Source organism: Oncorhynchus keta, chromosome 19 (genome assembly GCF_023373465.1).
Source record: "Oncorhynchus keta strain PuntledgeMale-10-30-2019 chromosome 19, Oket_V2, whole genome shotgun sequence".
Taxonomy (NCBI): domain Eukaryota; kingdom Metazoa; phylum Chordata; class Actinopteri; order Salmoniformes; family Salmonidae; genus Oncorhynchus; species Oncorhynchus keta.
In genome coordinates, this window is record NC_068439.1 from 7,027,195 (window position 1) to 7,045,184 (window position 17,990).

General features: G+C 44.7%; 1 protein-coding gene across 9 annotated transcripts in view; it reads right to left on the reverse strand.

Annotated features, from left to right (window-relative positions):
* LOC118397926 (uncharacterized) overlaps nt 1-13,031 on the reverse strand; it is a 30,450-nt gene extending 17,419 nt beyond the window's left edge. For all 9 annotated transcript variants that reach the window (XR_008069961.1, XR_008069958.1, XR_008069956.1 and 6 more), the window contains exon 1: nt 11,450-13,031. The gene's annotated coding sequence lies outside the window, so the exon portion shown is untranslated. The remainder of the gene's footprint in view (nt 1-11,449) is intronic.
* Nucleotides 13,032-17,990: the final 4,959 nt, after the last annotated feature.

The window sequence follows — 17,990 nt, forward strand, 5'->3', positions numbered from 1 at the left end:
ACTATATACAGGGTCAGTTAATACCATACTATATACAGGGTCAGTAAATACCACCCTATATACAGGGTCAGTTAGTACCATACTATATACAGGGTCAGTTAGTACCATACTATACACAGGGTCAGTTAATACCATACTATATACAGGGTCAGTTAATATCATACTATATACAGGGTCAGATCAATACCATCCTATATACAGGGTCAATTAATACCATACTATATACAGGGTCAGTCAATACCATACTATATACAGGGTCAGTTAATACCATACTATATACAGGGTCAGATCAATACCATCCTATATACAGGGTCAATTAATACCATACTATATACAGGGTCAGTTAGTACCATACTATATACAGGGTCAGTTAATACCATACTATATACAGGGTCAGTTAATACCATACTATATACAGGGTCAGTCAATACCATACTATATACAGGGTCAGTTAGTACCATACTATATACAGGGTCAGTTAATACCATACTACATACAGGGTCAGTTAGTACCATACTATATACAGGGTCAGTTAGTACCATACTATATACAGGGTCAATTAATACCATACTATATACAGGGTCAGTTAATACCATACTATATACAGGGTCAGTTAATACCACACTATATACAGGATCAGTTCAATGCCATACTTACAATGTGCAGGGTCAGTTAGTACCATACTTACAATGTGCAGGGTGCTCCCGAGTGGTGCAGAGTTAAAAATAAAAAGGCATATCTCAGACTAGACAATACAAATAAAAGATTAAGATTGGCAAAAGAACACAGACACTGGACAGAGGAACTCTGCCTAGTAGACCAGCATTCCAACTAGACACTAATGTACTTGTCCTCTTGCTCAGTTGTGCACCGGGGCCTCCCACTCCTCTTTCTGTTCTGGTTAGAGACAGTATCCGCTGTTCTGTGAAGGGAGTAGTACACAGCGTTGTACGAGATCTTCAGTTTCTTGGCAATTTCTCGTATGGAAAAGCCTTCACTTCTCAGAACAAGAATAGACTGACGAGTTTCAGAAGAAAGTTCTTTGTTTCTGGACATTTTGAGCCTGTAATTGAACCCACAAATGCTGATGCTCCAGATACTCAACTAGTCTAAAGAAGGCCAGTTTAGTTGCTTCTTTAATCAGAACAACAGTTTTCAGCTGTGTTAACATAATTGCAACTCCCTGAGGGGGAGCTGTTGCACCTTCTTCATGACCGTGCATGTGTTTGGACCATTTTAAGTATTTAGTGATTTGGACACCGGGGAACTCTCGATCCGCTCCACTGCAGCCCCGGCGATGTAGAGTCCCCCCCGTTTCCTCTAGTTTCACGATCAGCTCCTTGATCTTACTGACATTGAGATGCTTTGTTCTGGCACCACACTATCAGGTCACTGACCTCCTCCTTGTAGGCTGACTCATTGTCATCGGTGATCAGGCCTACCACCGTCGTGTTGTCAGCCAACTTGATGGTGGTGTTGGAGTAATGAGTGGCCACGCAGTCGTGGGTTAACAGGGAGTACAGGAGGGGACTAGGCACACAACCCTGTGGGGCCCCCATGTTGAGGGTCAGTGTGCCGGAGGCGATGTTGCCTACCCTCACCACCTGGGGTCGGCTCGTCAGGAAGTCCAGGATCCAGTTGCAGAGGGATGTATATTCAGACCCAGAGTCCTTAGCTTGGTGACGAGCTTAGAGGGGACAATGGTGTTGAACGCTGAACTGTAGTCAATGAACAGCATCCTTACATACGTAGGTATCTAGGTGGATGAGGGCAAGTGGAGTGCAAATGAGATTGCGTCATGGATCTGTTGAGGTGGTATGCAAATTAAAAGCGTGTCTCGGATGATGGAGTTAATGTGTGCCATAACCAGCCTCTCAAAGCACTTCCTGATTACAGATGTGAGGGCTACAGGGTGGTAGTTATTGTGGCATGAAGCGTTAGAGTTCTGCGTATGCTCTGATTACGTACCCTGGAATACATTCAGGTCCCGCAGCCTTAACCTGATTATTAAAGACCTTTCTCACGTCGGCCTCAGAGAGCGAGATCCTCTTCAACATGAATTAAAAACAAATCTGCCCCCCCAAAAAAACGAATCCGGCAAAAAATGTGATGTTTAGGGCCAAAAGGAACCCTCATCCAATATTCTCCAATGGGAGAACCTGTTTTTCTGTAGTCCCGTTCATTAAGTGCTGTCAATAAATATTATCCAACATACCAGTTACAGCCAATCAGAGCTGCTAACAGGGGTGCAGGGTATGTCTGCCCGCCTGTTGGCTCTTTCACCAAATCAGATCACTAAACTGCCTCATACACCAGAGCGTGCTTTGTGCTTAACTCAGCGATGACTCAAAGAAACACTATGGACTCAGTTATGGGCTATCAGAAACATTATCCTATCAACATCTGGCCTGCAACATGGCTTGTTTCGAAGTCTGCTGAGCATCATGATCCAAGTCATCGGTACGGATCACTCCGCGATGTCAGAGTTTTTAGATAAAACTGAAAAGCTAACTTTGGAACGAGATGAAGTCACCACAGAGGTGATGCAGTTTATTACAGGGAGTTGTTCTCTACTGATGCAGGGGAGAGACAGTCTCTTCAGAAAGCTCGGCAACTGAGAAATGACATGCATTAAAACAGGTTTAAGTGTAGCAATAAACAAGACAGAAAATAACTAAATGATAATGAAATATGAAAACAGAATATGATGCTGGTCAACTGAGATAAATGATTTCCTATGTGGAGAAGAAAGAAGAGATGAAGCTATGTACAATGGACAGGAAAGTAGAAATTCATGAATTAGGGTAATTTTCAAGCACTTAAAATATATATATTTTTAGCAACGTTTCATGTTAATAAAGTTGCTTCATAAGATTAGAATTGTGTTTGTGTCTTTTTTAAATATATATTAAAAAAAATATATATATATATATATATATAGAGAGGTTTTAGGAAGATCAATCCCATGTCGAACATGTCTGACCCCCCCCCTGTTAATAGCCTTTTTTTAATGAATCCAAAATGTCTGGCCCCTTAAGAATATAGTTGAATAAACCTGCTATATACCATTATCATGCATGAGGTCAGATAGAGATAAGGACAAATTGGTTCCTTGGTATCTGTCTGTCAACCAACTAGTACTGATCTGAGGCCTGTTCTGCACCTTCCTTGGTATCTGTCTGTCAACCAACTAGTACTGATCTGAGGCCTATTCTGCACGTTCCTTGGTATCTATCTGTCAACCAACTAGTACTGATCTGAGGCCTGTTCTGCACGTTCCTTGGTATCTGTCTGTCAACCAACTAGTACTGATCTGAGGCCTATTCTGCACCTTCCTTGGTATCTGTCTGTCAACCAACTAGTACTGATCTGAGGCCTATTCTGCACGTTCCATTTGAACTCTTCTGTACGAGTGTACGTCTACCTGCACTGAGGAATCATTCATTCATTCATTCATTCATTCATTCATTCATTCATTCATTCAATCAATCAATCAATCATTCATTCATTCATTCAATCATTCAATCATTCATTCATTCAATCATTCAATCAATCAATCATTCATTCATTCAATCATTCAATCATTCATTCATTCAATCATTCATTCATTCATTCATTCATTCATGCATTCAATCATTCATTCATTCATTCAACCATTCATTCTTTCAATCATTCATTCATTCATTCATTCAATCAATCAATCATTCATTCATTCATTCATCCATTCATTCTTTCAATCATTCATTCAATCATTCATTCAATCAATCATTCATTCATTCATTCATTCATTCAATCATTCATTCATTCATTCAACCATTCATTCTTTCAATCATTCATTCATTCATTCATTCATTCAATCATTCATTCATTCATTCATTCATTCATTCATTCATTCAATCATTCAATCAATCATTCATTCATTCATTCATTCATTCAATCATTCATTCATTCATTCAATCATTCATTCATTCATTCATTCATTCATTCATTCATTCAATCATTCATTCATCCTAGCTGGAGGGGTGCTCTCATCTCATCTTATCTGCCAACATAGACAGGGCTCTAACTCCTCTAGCTCCACAATGAAATAGGGTGCAGGCCAGGCAGCAGGCTATTAGCCAGCCTGCCAGCATAGTGGAGTCTGCCACTAGCATAGTCAGTGTAGTCAGCTCAGCTATCACCATTGAGACCGTGTCTGTGCCTCGACCTAGGTTGGGCAAAACTAAACATGGCGGTGTTCGCCTTAGCAATCTCACTAGGATAAAGACCACCTCCATTCCTGTCATTACTGAAAGAGATCATGATACCTCACATCTCAAAATAGGGCTACTTAATGTTAGATCCCTTACTTCAAAGGCAATTATAGTCAATGAACTAATCACTGATCATAATCTTGATGTGATTGGCCTGACTGAAACATGGCTTAAGCCTGATGAATTTACTGTGTTAAATGAGGCCTCACCTCCTGGCTACACTAGTGACCATATCCCCGTGCATCCCGCAAAGGCGGAGGTGTTGCTAACATTTACGATAGCAAATTTCAATTTACAAAAAAAAAATGACGTTTTCGTCTTTTGAGCTTCTAGTCATGAAATCTATGCAGCCTACTCAATCACTTTTTATAGCTACTGTTTACAGGCCTCCTGGGCCATATACAGCGTTTCTCACTGAGTTCCCTGAATTCCTATCAGACCTTGTAGTCATTGCAGATAATATTCTAATCTTTGGTGACTTTAATATTCACATGGAAAAGTCCACAGACCCACTCCAAAAGGCTTTTGGAGCCATCATCGACTCAGTGGGTTTTGTCCAACATGTCTCTGGACCCACTCACTGTCACAGTCATACGCTGGACCTAGTTTTGTCCCATGGAATAAATGTTGTGGATCTTAATGTTTTTCCTCATAATCCTGGACTATCGGACCACCATTTTATTACGTTTGCAATTGCAACAAATAATCTGCTCAGACCCCAACCAAGGAACATCAAAAGTCGTGCTATAAATTCACAGACAACACAAAGATTCCTTGATGCCCTTCCAGACTCCCTCTGCCTACCCAAGGACGCCAGAGGACAAAAATCCGTTAACCACCTAACTGAGGATCTCAATTTAACCTTGCGCAATACCCTAGATGCAGTTGCACCCCTAAAAACTAAAAATGTCTCATAAGAAACTAGCTCCCTGGTACACAGAAAATACCCGAGCTCTGAAGCAAGCTTCCAGAAAATTGGAACGGAAATGGCGCCACACCAAACTGGAAGTCTTCCGACTAGCTTGAAGGACGGTACCGTGCAGTACCGAAGAGCCCTTACTGCTGCTCGATCGTCCTATTTTTCTAACTTAATTGAGGAAAATAAGAACAATCCGAAATTCCTTTTGATACTGTGGCAAAGCTAACTAAAAAGCAGCATTCCCCAAGAGAGGATGACTGTAACGAGTTTCCTCCTCTTCTTCCAAAGAGGAGAGGCGAAACGGATCAGAGGACCAATACGCGGCGTGGTAATTTTCCATGGTACTTCTTTAATGCTTTAAGGTACACATGAACAAACTAACAAAACAAGAAAACGTGAAAACTCAAATTACAGTCCTATCTGGTGCATACACAGAGACAGGAAACAATCACCCACCAACACACAGTGAAACCCAGGCCACCTAAGTATGATTCTCAATCAGAGACAACTAATGACACCTGCCTCTGATTGAGAACCATACTAGGCCGAAACATAGAAATTCCCAAAACCTAGACAAACAAACATAGACTGCCCACCAAACTCACGCCCTGACCATACTAACTAAACACAAAACACAGAAAATAAAGGTCAGAACGTGACAGTACCCCCAAAGGTGCGGACTCCGGCCGCAAAACCTTGACCTATAGGGGAGGGTCTGGGTGGGCGTCTGTCCGCGGTGGCGGTTCTGGCGCGGACGCGGACCCCACTTCACCCTTGTCTTTGTCCGCCTTATTTTCCGCCTCCGTGGCTTTCTCACCATGGCAACCCTCTCAATGACCCCACTGGACAGAGGGGCAGCTCGGGACAGAGGGGCAGGGGCTCTGGACAGAGGGACAGGGCTCTGGACAGAGGGACAGGGGCTCTGGACAGAGGGACAGGGGCTCTGGCGCCTCTGGGCTGAGGGGCTCTGGTGCCTCTGGGCTGAGGGGCTCTGGCGCCTCTGGGCTGAGGGGCTCTGGCGCCTCTGGGCTGAGGGGCTCCGGCAGCGGCGCCAGACAGGCGGGACGCTCCGGCAGCGGCGCCGGACAGGCGGGAGGCTCCGGGCAGCGGCGCCGGACAGGAGGGACGCTCCGGCAGCGGCGCCAGACAGGCGGGACGCCCGGCAGCGGCGCCAGACAGGCGGGACGCTCCAGCAGCGGCGCCGGACAGGCGGGACGCCCGCAGCAGCGCCGGACAGGCGGGAGGCTCCGCAGCAGCGCCGGACAGGCGGGAGGCTCCGCAGCGGCGCCGGACAGGCGGGAGGCTCCCGGCAGCGGCGCCGGACAGGCGGGAGGCTCCGGACAGGCGGGAGGCTCCGCAGCGGCGCCGGACAGGCGGGAGGCTCCGGCAGCGGCGCCGGACAGGCGGGAGGCTCCGCAGCGGCGCCGGACAGGCGGGAGGCTCCGGCAGCGGCGCCGGACAGGCGGGAGCACCTGCAGAGAGGAGACAGAGAGACAGCCTGGTGCGTGGAGCTGCTACAGGAGGCAGCGGCGCCGGACAGGCGGGAGGCTCCGCAGCGGCGCCGGACAGGCGGGAGGCTCCGGCAGTGGCGCCGGACAGGCGGGAGGCTCCGGCAGCGGCGCCGGACAGGCGGGAGGCTCCGGCAGCGGCGCCGGACAGGCGGGAGGCTCCGGACAGGCGGGAGGCTCCGCAGCGGCGCCGGACAGGCGGGAGGCCCGCAGCGGCGCCGGACAGGCGGGAGGCTCCGCAACGGCGCCGGACAGGCGGGAGGCTCCGGCAGCGGCGCCGGACAGGCGGGAGCACCTGCAGGGGAGGAGACTGAGAGACAGCCTGGTGCGTGGGGCTGCCACAGGAACTACCAGGCTGGGGAGACTTTCAGGAGGCTTGGTGTTAGGAGGAGCCTGAAAGACCGGGCTGTGGGGGAGCACTGGAGCTCTGGTGCGCAACCTGGCACCACTTCCCCAGGCTGGACAACTACTCGAGCCCGGACCCTCAAGAGTGCAGGCACAGGTTGAACCGGGCTGTGGGTAAGCACGGGAGATCTAGTGCTTACTACACGCACCTCTCCCCTAGGCTCCACTCCCACAGTTGCCCGGTACGAGCGGAGCGCAGGCAGAGGACGCACTGCACCCTCCCAGCGCCCGGAGACACAGCACGCAGAGCCGGCGCAGGATAACCTGGACCAAGACTGCGTACCGGGCGACCAGACCCGCTGAGCAGGCACCATACGCCCTGGCTCAATGCCCACACTCGCATGGCACTCTCGGGGCTGCCCTATAGCGCACCGGGCTATGGACACGCACTGGCGACACCGTGCGCTCAACCGCATAACACGGTGCCTGACCAGTAATGCGCTGCTCATAATAAGCACGAGGAGTGAGCTCAGGTCTGCTACCTGGCTTAGTACCACACCTCGTGTGCCCCCCAAAAAAAAAAAAAATTTGGGGCTGCCTCTCGTACCTGTCGCACTGCCGTGCTGGCTCCTCATATTGCCGCCGATCAGCTTTCGCTGCCTCCAGCTCTGCTTTGGGGCTGCGATTTTTCCCAGCCAACCTCATTCTCCTGTAACCTTCCTTGCATTGCTCCATCGAATCCCAGGCGGGCTCCGGCACTCTCCCTGGGTCGACCGCCCACCTATCTATCTCCTCCCAAGTTGTGTAGTCCAGATTCAGCTCTGATGCTGGCCGCTGTTGTTGTTGCTGCTGCTGCTGTCAGTCGCTGTCCTTTACCACGCCGCTTGGTCCGATTGTGGTGGGTGATTCTGTAACGAGTTTCCTCCTCTTCTTCCGAAGAGGAGAGGCGAAACGGATCAGAGGACCAATACGCGGCGTGGTAATTTTCCATGGTACTTCTTTAATGCTTTAAGGTACACATGAACAAACTAACAAAACAAGAAAACGTGAAAACTCAAATTACAGTCCTATCTGGTGCATACACAGAGACAGGAAACAATCACCCACCAACACACAGTGAAACCCAGGCCACCTAAGTATGATTCTCAATCAGAGACAACTAATGACACCTGCCTCTGATTGAGAACCATACTAGGCCGAAACATAGAAATTCCCAAAACCTAGACAAACAAACATAGACTGCCCACCCAACTCACGCCCTGACCATACTAACTAAACACAAAACACAGAAAATAAAGGTCAGAACGTGACAATGACTTTCACTTTAGCAGTGATAAATTCATGAACTTCTTTGAGGAAAAGATTATGATTATTAGAAAGCAAATTACGGACTCCTCTTTAAACCTGCGTATTCCTCCAAACCTCAGTTGTCCTGAGTCTGCACAACTCTGCCAGGACCTAGGATCAAGAGAGACGCTCAAGTGTTTTAGTACTATATCTCTTGACACAATGATGAAAATAATCATGGCCTCTAAACCTTCAAGCTGTATACTGGACCCTATTCCAACTAAACTACTGAAAGAGCTGCTTCCTGTGCTTGGCCCTCCTATGTTGAACATAATAAACGGCTCTCTATCCACTGGATGTGTACCAAACTCACTAAAAGTGGCAGTAATAAAGCCTCTCTTGAAAAAGCCAAACCTTGACCCAGAAAATATAAAAACTATCGGCCTATATCGAATCTTCCATTCCTCTCAAAGATTTTAGAGAAGGCTGTTGCGCAGCAACTAACTGCCTTCCTGAAGACAAACAATGTATACGAAATGCTTCAGTCTGGTTTTAGACCCCATCATAGCACTGAGACGGCACTTGTGAAGGTGGTAAATGACATTTTAATGGCATCGGACCGAGGCTCTGCATCTGTCCTCGTGCTCCTAGACCTTAGTGCTGCTTTTGATACCATCGATCACCACATTCTTTTGGAGAGATTGGAAACCCAAATTGGTCTACACGGACATGTTCTGGCCTGGTTTAGGTCTTATCTGTCGGAAAGATATCAGTTTGTCTCTGTGAATGGTTTGTCCTCTGACAAATCAACTGTACATTTCGGTGTTCCTCAAGGTTCTGTTTTAGGACCACTATTGTTTTCACTATATATTTTACCTCTTGGGGATGTTATTCGAAAACATAATGTAAACTTTCACTGCTATGCGGATGACACACAGCTGTACATTTCAATGAAACATGGTGAAGCCCCAAAATTGCCCTCGCTAGAAGCATGTGTTTCAGACATAAGGAAGTGGATGGCTGCAAACTTTCTACTATTAAACTCAGACAAAACAGAGATGCTTGTTCTAGGTCCCAAGAAACAAAGAGATCTTCTGTTGAATCTGACAATTAATCTTAATGGTTGTACAGTCGTCTCAAATAAAACTGTGAAGGACCTCGGCGTTACTCTGGACCCTGATCTCTTTGAAGAACATATCAAGACCATTTCGAGGACAGCTTTTTTCCATCTACGTAACATTGCAAAATCAGAAACTTTCTGTCCAAAAATGATGCAGAAAAATTAATCCATGCTTTTGTCACTTCTAGGTTAGACTACTGCAATGCTCTATTTTCCGGCTACCCGGATAAAGCACTAAATAAACTTCAGTTAGTGCTAAATACGGCTGCTAGAATCCTGACTAGAACCAAAAATTTGATCATATTACTCCAGTGCTAGCCTCTCTACACTGGCTTCCTGTCAAAGCAAGGGCTGATTTCAAGGTTTTACTGCTAACCTACAAAGCATTACATGGGCTTGCTCCTACCTACCTCTCTGATTTGGTCCTGCCGTACATACCTACACGTACGCTACGGTCACAAGACGCAGGCCTCCTAATTGTCCCTAGAATTTCTAAGCAAACAGCTGGAGGCAGGGCTTTCTCCTATAGAGCTCCATTTTTATGGAACGGTCTGCCTACCCATGTCAGAGACGCAAACTCGGTCTCAACCTTTAAGTCTTTACTGAAGACTCATGTCCCAGGACTACCTGACATGAGGACTCCTTGCTGTCCCCAGTCCACCTGGCCATGCTCCTGCTCCAGTTTCAACTGACCTGAGCCCTAGGACCGTGCCCCAGGACTACCTGACATGAAGGCTCCTTGCTGTCCCCAGTCCACCTGACTGTGCTGCTGCTCCAGTTTCAACTGTTCTGCCTTATTATTATTCGACCATGCTGGTCATTTATGAACATTTGAACATCTTGGTCATGTTCTGTTATAATCTCTACCCGGCACAGCCAGAAGAGGACTGGCCACCCCACATAGCCCGGTTCCTCTCTAGGTTTCTTCCTAGGTTTTGGCCTTTCTAGGGAGTTTTTCCTAGCCACCGTGCATTTACACCTGCATTGTTTGCTGTTTGGGGTTTTAGGCTGGGTTTCTGTACAGCACTTTGAGATATCAGCTGATGTACGAAGGGCTATATAAATAAATTTGATTTGATTTGATTTGATTCATTCCTAGCTTTCTGGCACCTAACCCCCTTTCATACAGTATTGAAATAGATGATACTACATGTATGACTTAATAAATATGAATATCAAGCCTGGTATGAAAGTGTCACACACTGCGAGAGATTTTAACAAGGTGAATGAACCATTTTTATCACTGGTCTACTAGTCCATCACTAGTAAGTTGACCAAACCCAACTTCTGACACAATTGGTGCCTTTGCCACTTCAGCTCAGGAAGGAATGCCACGACGCTGCACTGCAACAAGTCTCCATTGTGACATTCCACACACATTAGATAGAGAGAGAGACTAGTCACATGCCAACCTAAATACCTACACTGAAGACCAACGCAAAGTAGCTCAATGAAATGAAGAGAATGTAGAGAGCATATTTATTACAAGTTATTCAGTTTATCCAAGAAGCAATATTTAACACACACACACATATACATACACACACATATAATATATATATATATATATATATATATATATATATATATATATATATATATATATATAAAATGTAACGTGTTTCTTTCAGTGTCGTTGAGGATGAGGAAATGGTAAGAACATTAAAGTGAACCATAAATTATACTTGAAAAGGGAGAGTAGGCCAGGACACTGTTCTCTCTAGCAGCTGGTATCTTGGACCATAGCCAATCAACAGATGTTTCAGATGGGAGGGTCATTTTCACAAAGCAGTGGGGCTGCCAGGGGCAACGCAATGCAGTCACTAAAGCCTTCAGCAGCCACATTGCTACCAATACTGTTCAGAAAAACACATTGTGAAAACTGCCAAATACTACTAAAACTTTGTGGCCAGTAAGGTCACTTATGGCAAATTGGCTGCATCCACACTTATGATTGACATTATATAAGAGCTTTTCATAGTCAGTTTCACAGTCCAATGTTGAACTTATAACGTACCTGATGAGTCTGTGTGGGTCTCTGAACAGGAGGACACCGACGGTTTCTTAAACGTTCCCCCGGTTAGCGGGAAGGCGAGAACAGCAGCCGGGTCCACGCAATCCGTCGCCAGGCTACCGAGAACTGGAACAGCCGAGTCCACTGGCACCGTCACGCACTGCGCCCTCCCGGCGGTGGTGATTGCAGCTCCCAACGCCTGCATGGGCAGTTTGTTCGGACAGGAGGCAAGCCGCTCCCCGAAAACTTTCTCCAGCTGCTTGCCCGCTGAGAACCCGCTCCACATGCAGTCCTGTACGATAATGGAGCTCAGGTTCCCCAAAGCCTCGTCGGCTGAGCTGAGTTTACACGGCACATCCTGGTCGTCCTCTTGACCCAAAAACTGAGACACCCACTCGAGTTTGTCCCCCAGCGAAGGGCAGACCATCCCGAACCCGGCGGCCCCCTCCAAAGTCCGGATAGGGGACATGGGCGGGGTTGGTACTAGTTCAAATTTCTTCCATATGTCCTCGCTGGGCGCAGTGGATTTAGAGAAATCCTCGTCTGGATCGTGGTCGTCGTAGAAGTAATGTTGATAGTGGTCGTATTCCATCTCCCAGCCGGACTCATAGCGAGAGGCGGTGGTGGAGTTTATGCCCGGCATCGAGAAGTCAGGGCAGGCGTGGTTGAGGAAGCGCACTCTTCAACTGTGAACTGATCTCCGTTAAGACTATCCTACCTCGGAACAGAGAGGCTTGGAATCAGCCTAGCACGTTGGACTGCTATAATAAACACAATAGTCTGTTATGATAAAACTACATAACACCAAGTTTCGCAACGTAGTTTGCATTATATAATACAACAGTCCAACTACACCGGGGAAATAGAGCCACAGTTCAGCAACCCTCTCTTTGTAGGCTAAAAAAACAAACGCTTATAACACCCTGTATGTCTCTTTCGGGTTACGTGGCTAATAAAATGTCGTTTAAATGGCTGCCAAAACAACAATTCCCAGATGTCTCAATAAATAAATAAAAGTTTTGCGTCTTCAGAGCAACACAACGTTTTACGGTAGTCAAAACAAACCGTTATCTCACAAAGCATTGAGAAAAAGCAAGAGAGCAAATAAATCCCAATCCACTGGTAGGCCTAAATCTGCCATAATTAAATAACAACAGGCGTGTTCACAAACCCTAAACTTCTGAAAACACTGCGATGTATGCTTTCTAGTAGCGGGCTATAGTAAATAAATAGAACACACTTCCGTTCGGGGATGGAGAGAAAAAAATAAATGTTATCTTTGTTAAATATTTGAATAATCCTTTTAGCGTTAGTGAAATTGAACGGGCGTCTTCTTAATGAATTCCTATAATGCGTAGTAACCAACACAGCGACGCTGAAGCTTTCTCGCGGTAAATTACACTCAATAAATAGCTGTTGCTTTCAGTTGAACGCTCACTATTTGACTAGTACACAGCTTTCGCACCAAACTGGGAAAAGTAACTCGTAGGTCTACTTTCCAAATCCAGTAATTTAGATAGATTTCACAATGGACACTTGACAACTCGACTAGTGCACTATATGATGCGGGAGAGAAAGACGGTGGTTTGCATAAAAGGCGTGGGGAGAGTAGAAAAGCCACGCCTGCCGTTTAAAGGGACATAGTCATTTCCAAGGAGTCCTTTTTCCCCCCAAGGATGTCATGATGCAACATTACAAGACTGTGATTTAACAACCACGTGACCATGATATAGACCTCACCCGAACCCACGGCTGGTTCACCCTGCTGTGCGTCAAAGCTGCGACCGAGAGACATATATACAAGCCGGGCTCCGACTGGTATTCTGCACTGAACATTAGACAAAGTCTCTTGCCAGCTACCTTCGGTTCTCCACTCTGCACATTAGACACTGTCTATACACACCATCCTATATAACTACTGTCTATACACACCATCCTATATAAATACTGTCTATACACACCATCCTATATAACTACTGTCTATACACACCACCCTATATAACTACTGTCTATACACACCATCCTATATAACTACTGTCTATACACACCATCCTATATAAATACTGTGAGAGGTAGGAGGAGCATGACCTGTATGTCTGTGTGTGTTTGTAAAAGTGTGTACTGTGGACAGCACTGCACTGCACAGTCCCAAATCAATTATTGTACCCTTTGTTGATCTGAAAGTAGTGGATAGGTATCAACCCTGATAAGGGTCTTTGCTTACGCCAATCCTGATCCAGTCCTTTCAAATCCACTAGGTGAGTCAATAAGGTCCAGGGAACAGATAAGATCAGTCTGGGACCTGGGCCTGTCCCTGTTGTTAGCCTGTCTGTGGTCAATGGGTATGGGTATATCTTGCTGTTTGGGGTTTTAGGCTGGGTTTCTGTACAGCACTTTGTGACATCGCCTGATGTAAAAAGGGCTTTATTAATACATTTTATTGATTGATCTCAATAGTCTACAGTGGTTTATGTTACACCACTTGGCCATCTGCTCTGGCCATCTGCTCTGACATTAAACAAGTGGACAGACAAAATCTTAGTCCCACCTCTTTAAGGAATACCTAGGATAGGATAAAGTAATCCTTCTCACCCCCCTTAAAATATTTAGATGCACTATTGTAAAGTGGCTGTTCCACTCGATGTCATAAGGTAAATGCACCAATTTGTAAGTCTGCTAAATGACTTAAATGTAAATGTAATGTACTGTCTATACACACCATCCTATATAACTACTGTCTATACACACCATCCTATATAAATACTGTCTATACACACCATCCTATATAACTACTGTCTATACACACCATCCTATATAACTACTGTCTATACACACCATCCTATATAACTACTGTCTATACACACCATCCTATATAACTACTGTCTATACACACCATCCTATATAACTACTGTCTATACACACCATCCTATATAACTACTGTCTATACACACCATCCTATATAACTACTGTCTATACTGTCTATACACACCATCCTATATAACTACTGTCTATACTGTCTATACACACCATCCTATATAACTACTGTCTATACACACCATCCTATATAACTACTGTCTATACACACCATCCTATATAACTACTGTCTATACACACCATCCTATATAACTACTGTCTATACACACCATCCTATATAACTACTGTCTATACACACCATCCTATATAACTACTGTCTATACACACCATCCTATATAACTACTGTCTATACACACCATCCTATATAACTACTGTCTATACACACCATCCTATATAACTACTGTCTATACTGTCTATACACACCATCCTTTATAACTACTGTCTATACACACCATCCTATATAACTACTGTCTATACACACCATCCTATATAACTACTGTCTATACTGTCTATACACACCATCCTATATAACTACTGTCTATACACACCATCCTATATAACTACTGTCTATACACACCATCCTATATAACTACTGTCTATACACACCATCCTATATAACTACTGTCTATACACACCATCCTATATAACTACTGTCTATACTGTCTATACACACCATCCTATATAACTACTGTCTATACACACCATCCTATATAACTACTGTCTATACACACCATCCTATATAACTACTGTCTATTACACACCATCCTATATAACTACTGTCTATACACACCATCCTATTATAACTACTGTCTATACTGTCTATTACACACCATCCTATATAACTACTGTCAATACTGTCTATACACACCATTCTATATAACTACTGTATATACACAACGTCCTATATAACTACTGTCTATACTGTCTATTACACACCATCCTATATAACTACTGTCAATACTGTCTATACACACCTTTCTATATAACTACTGTCTATACACACACTTCCTATATAACTACGGTCTATACACACCATCCTATATAACTACGGTCTATACACACCATCCTATATAACTACTGTCTATACACACCATCCTATATAACTACTGTCTATACACACCATCCTACATAACTACTGTCTATACACACCATCCTATATAACTACTGTCTATACTGTATATACACACCATCCTATATAACTACTGTCTACACACCATCCTATATTACTACTGTCTATACACACCATCCTATATAACTACTGGCTATACACACCATCCGATATAACTACTGTCTATACACACCATCCTATATAACTACTGTCTATACACACCATCCTACATAACTACTGTCTATACACACCATCCTATATAACTACTGTCTCTACACACCATCCTATTATAACTACTGCCTATACACACCATCCTATATAACTACTGTCTATACTGAATATACACACCATCCTATATAACTACTGTCTCTACACACCATCCTATATAACTACTGTCTCTACACACCATCCTATATAACTACTGTCTATACACACCATCCTTTATAACTACTGTCTATACACTCCTATATAACTACTGTCTCTACACACCATCCTATATAACTACTGATGTCCATACCTTTTCTATTCACATACTGTCCATACTGTCTATACACATTATTCACATACATATATATTCCGGACTGAGGTGTGTTCAATACAACTGGAAACTCGGGAAAAACTAGGTAAAATCACGATGTCAGTGATCTTAAGGTCGGACAACCGAAGCTCTAGAAAGAGCCCCGAGCTGCCGACTTGGAATTCCTAGTCGGACAAACGACCCGTTAAAAAATACATTTCTCCCCGAGTTCACAGTTGTCTTTTTAACGCACTGAAGTCGGAGATTTCAGAGTTCCAAGTTCAGAGTTCCCAGGTGTTTTGAACGGGGCATAATATCCTGCAATTCTAATCAATTTTACTCCCCTCGGGCTTTTGTAGGGTGTATTTAAATACTGTATTCTCGACATAGCTCACTACTGCTACATTTTAATTAAACTGTTTATACACACCGTATATTTATGTATATATTGTATTAAATTGTACCTATCACTCCTTGTATATCTTGTGTACTCCGGTGTCGATAGATATAGATTACATTTGGAATACTGTTACAGTGCTATTTGAGCTGTTATTGGAATCATGTGTGTGTGTCCGTGTGTGTGTTTTGCCAAACATATGGCTGCGGTGTCTGATGTCCTCAGTGTATCTTAGAGGCTCTTAAAGGCTCGAACACATCGCACTGAATGTGCTTCTAGCGTTCAGTCTGTCGATCGTTCAGCGCACTGTGTTTTAGGTACCATCCGCTGTAGTCGTCTGACTGGCGACATTTCTAACTAGATCTTTGCGCACTTGGTTGGCAAATTACTCTCAGAGGTGCTAAGTACTCTCTGCCAGCAAACGCTATTGGTGTGTCAGAGCCTTTATATTATGTCTGCGATCAATATCATCCTGAAGATGTGAAAGTCCCCCAGTGCCACAAACACGCACACACATCTCAGTCGATAGTGAAGACAAGCCAGTGCTCTGCTCTGTTAGGCCATGTGTATCTGCTCACCAGCTGATCAAACACACACACACAATGCTTCTGCTCACGCAACCTCCATCTACCTCATTGAGTCCACCAGATCTACAGTCCCCTGACCTGACAGGGAATAGAGAGAGGGTTCTCCCCCATTCCCCTGGGGAAGTTACATTACATAAAGACAGCTGAAGACTTAGATGTTTCTCTCTCACTGCCTCTCTCACTGACTCTCTCACTCACCAATTTACGGGGCTTTATTGGCATGGGAAACACATGTAAACATTGCCAAAGCAAGTGAAATAGATAAACAAAAAATCCAAAAGCATTTAGACATATTTCAAATGTCATATTATGTGCAAATAGTTGAAGTACTTAAGGGAAAATAAATAAACAAATATGGGTTGTATTTACAATGGTGTTTGTTCTTCACTGGTTGCCCTTTTTCTTGTGGCAACAGGTCACAAATCTTGCTGCTGTGATTTTATCACATTTTATCAAAATTGGGTTTGTGTAAACACAGGGGAACCCAATAGTGGACTTCGACGAGGAAACAGATGAATGAACCAAGGTATTTATTGTAACACAGGGAGATATGGAGTGCAGATCCAGGGAAACTTGGATGAGTTGTAGGAAACCAGATGTGCTGGGTTGGGGACAGGGTAAAACAGATCCGGAGGGGAATTCAAGGGAGTGGTGGTGTGGTGAGTCCAGAACAAGGTATTAGGTTGGTGAGATGTGGAACAGGAGACAGGAGCCAGAGTCAGCTCGGCGATACTGCAGTGAGAGGATGAACAGCATCAGGCAGGGAAACAGGTACAGCAGGGTAACAGGTACAGCAGGGTAACAGGTACAGCAGGGTAACAGGTACAGCAGGGTAACAGGTACAGCAGGGTAACAGGTACAGCAGGGTAACAGGATCTGGAATAACAATAATGGCTAGAAGCATAAACTGACTGAGCAGAGATTACGATCTGGCAGAGTGGAAGTGGCGGGACTGAGTATTTGTAGAGGTCTTGATAATGGAACAAGTTGCAGCTGGTAGGGATCTGCTCTGACTCAAGCACACCTGTCTCCAACCACACAATCACACACAAACAGAAAGG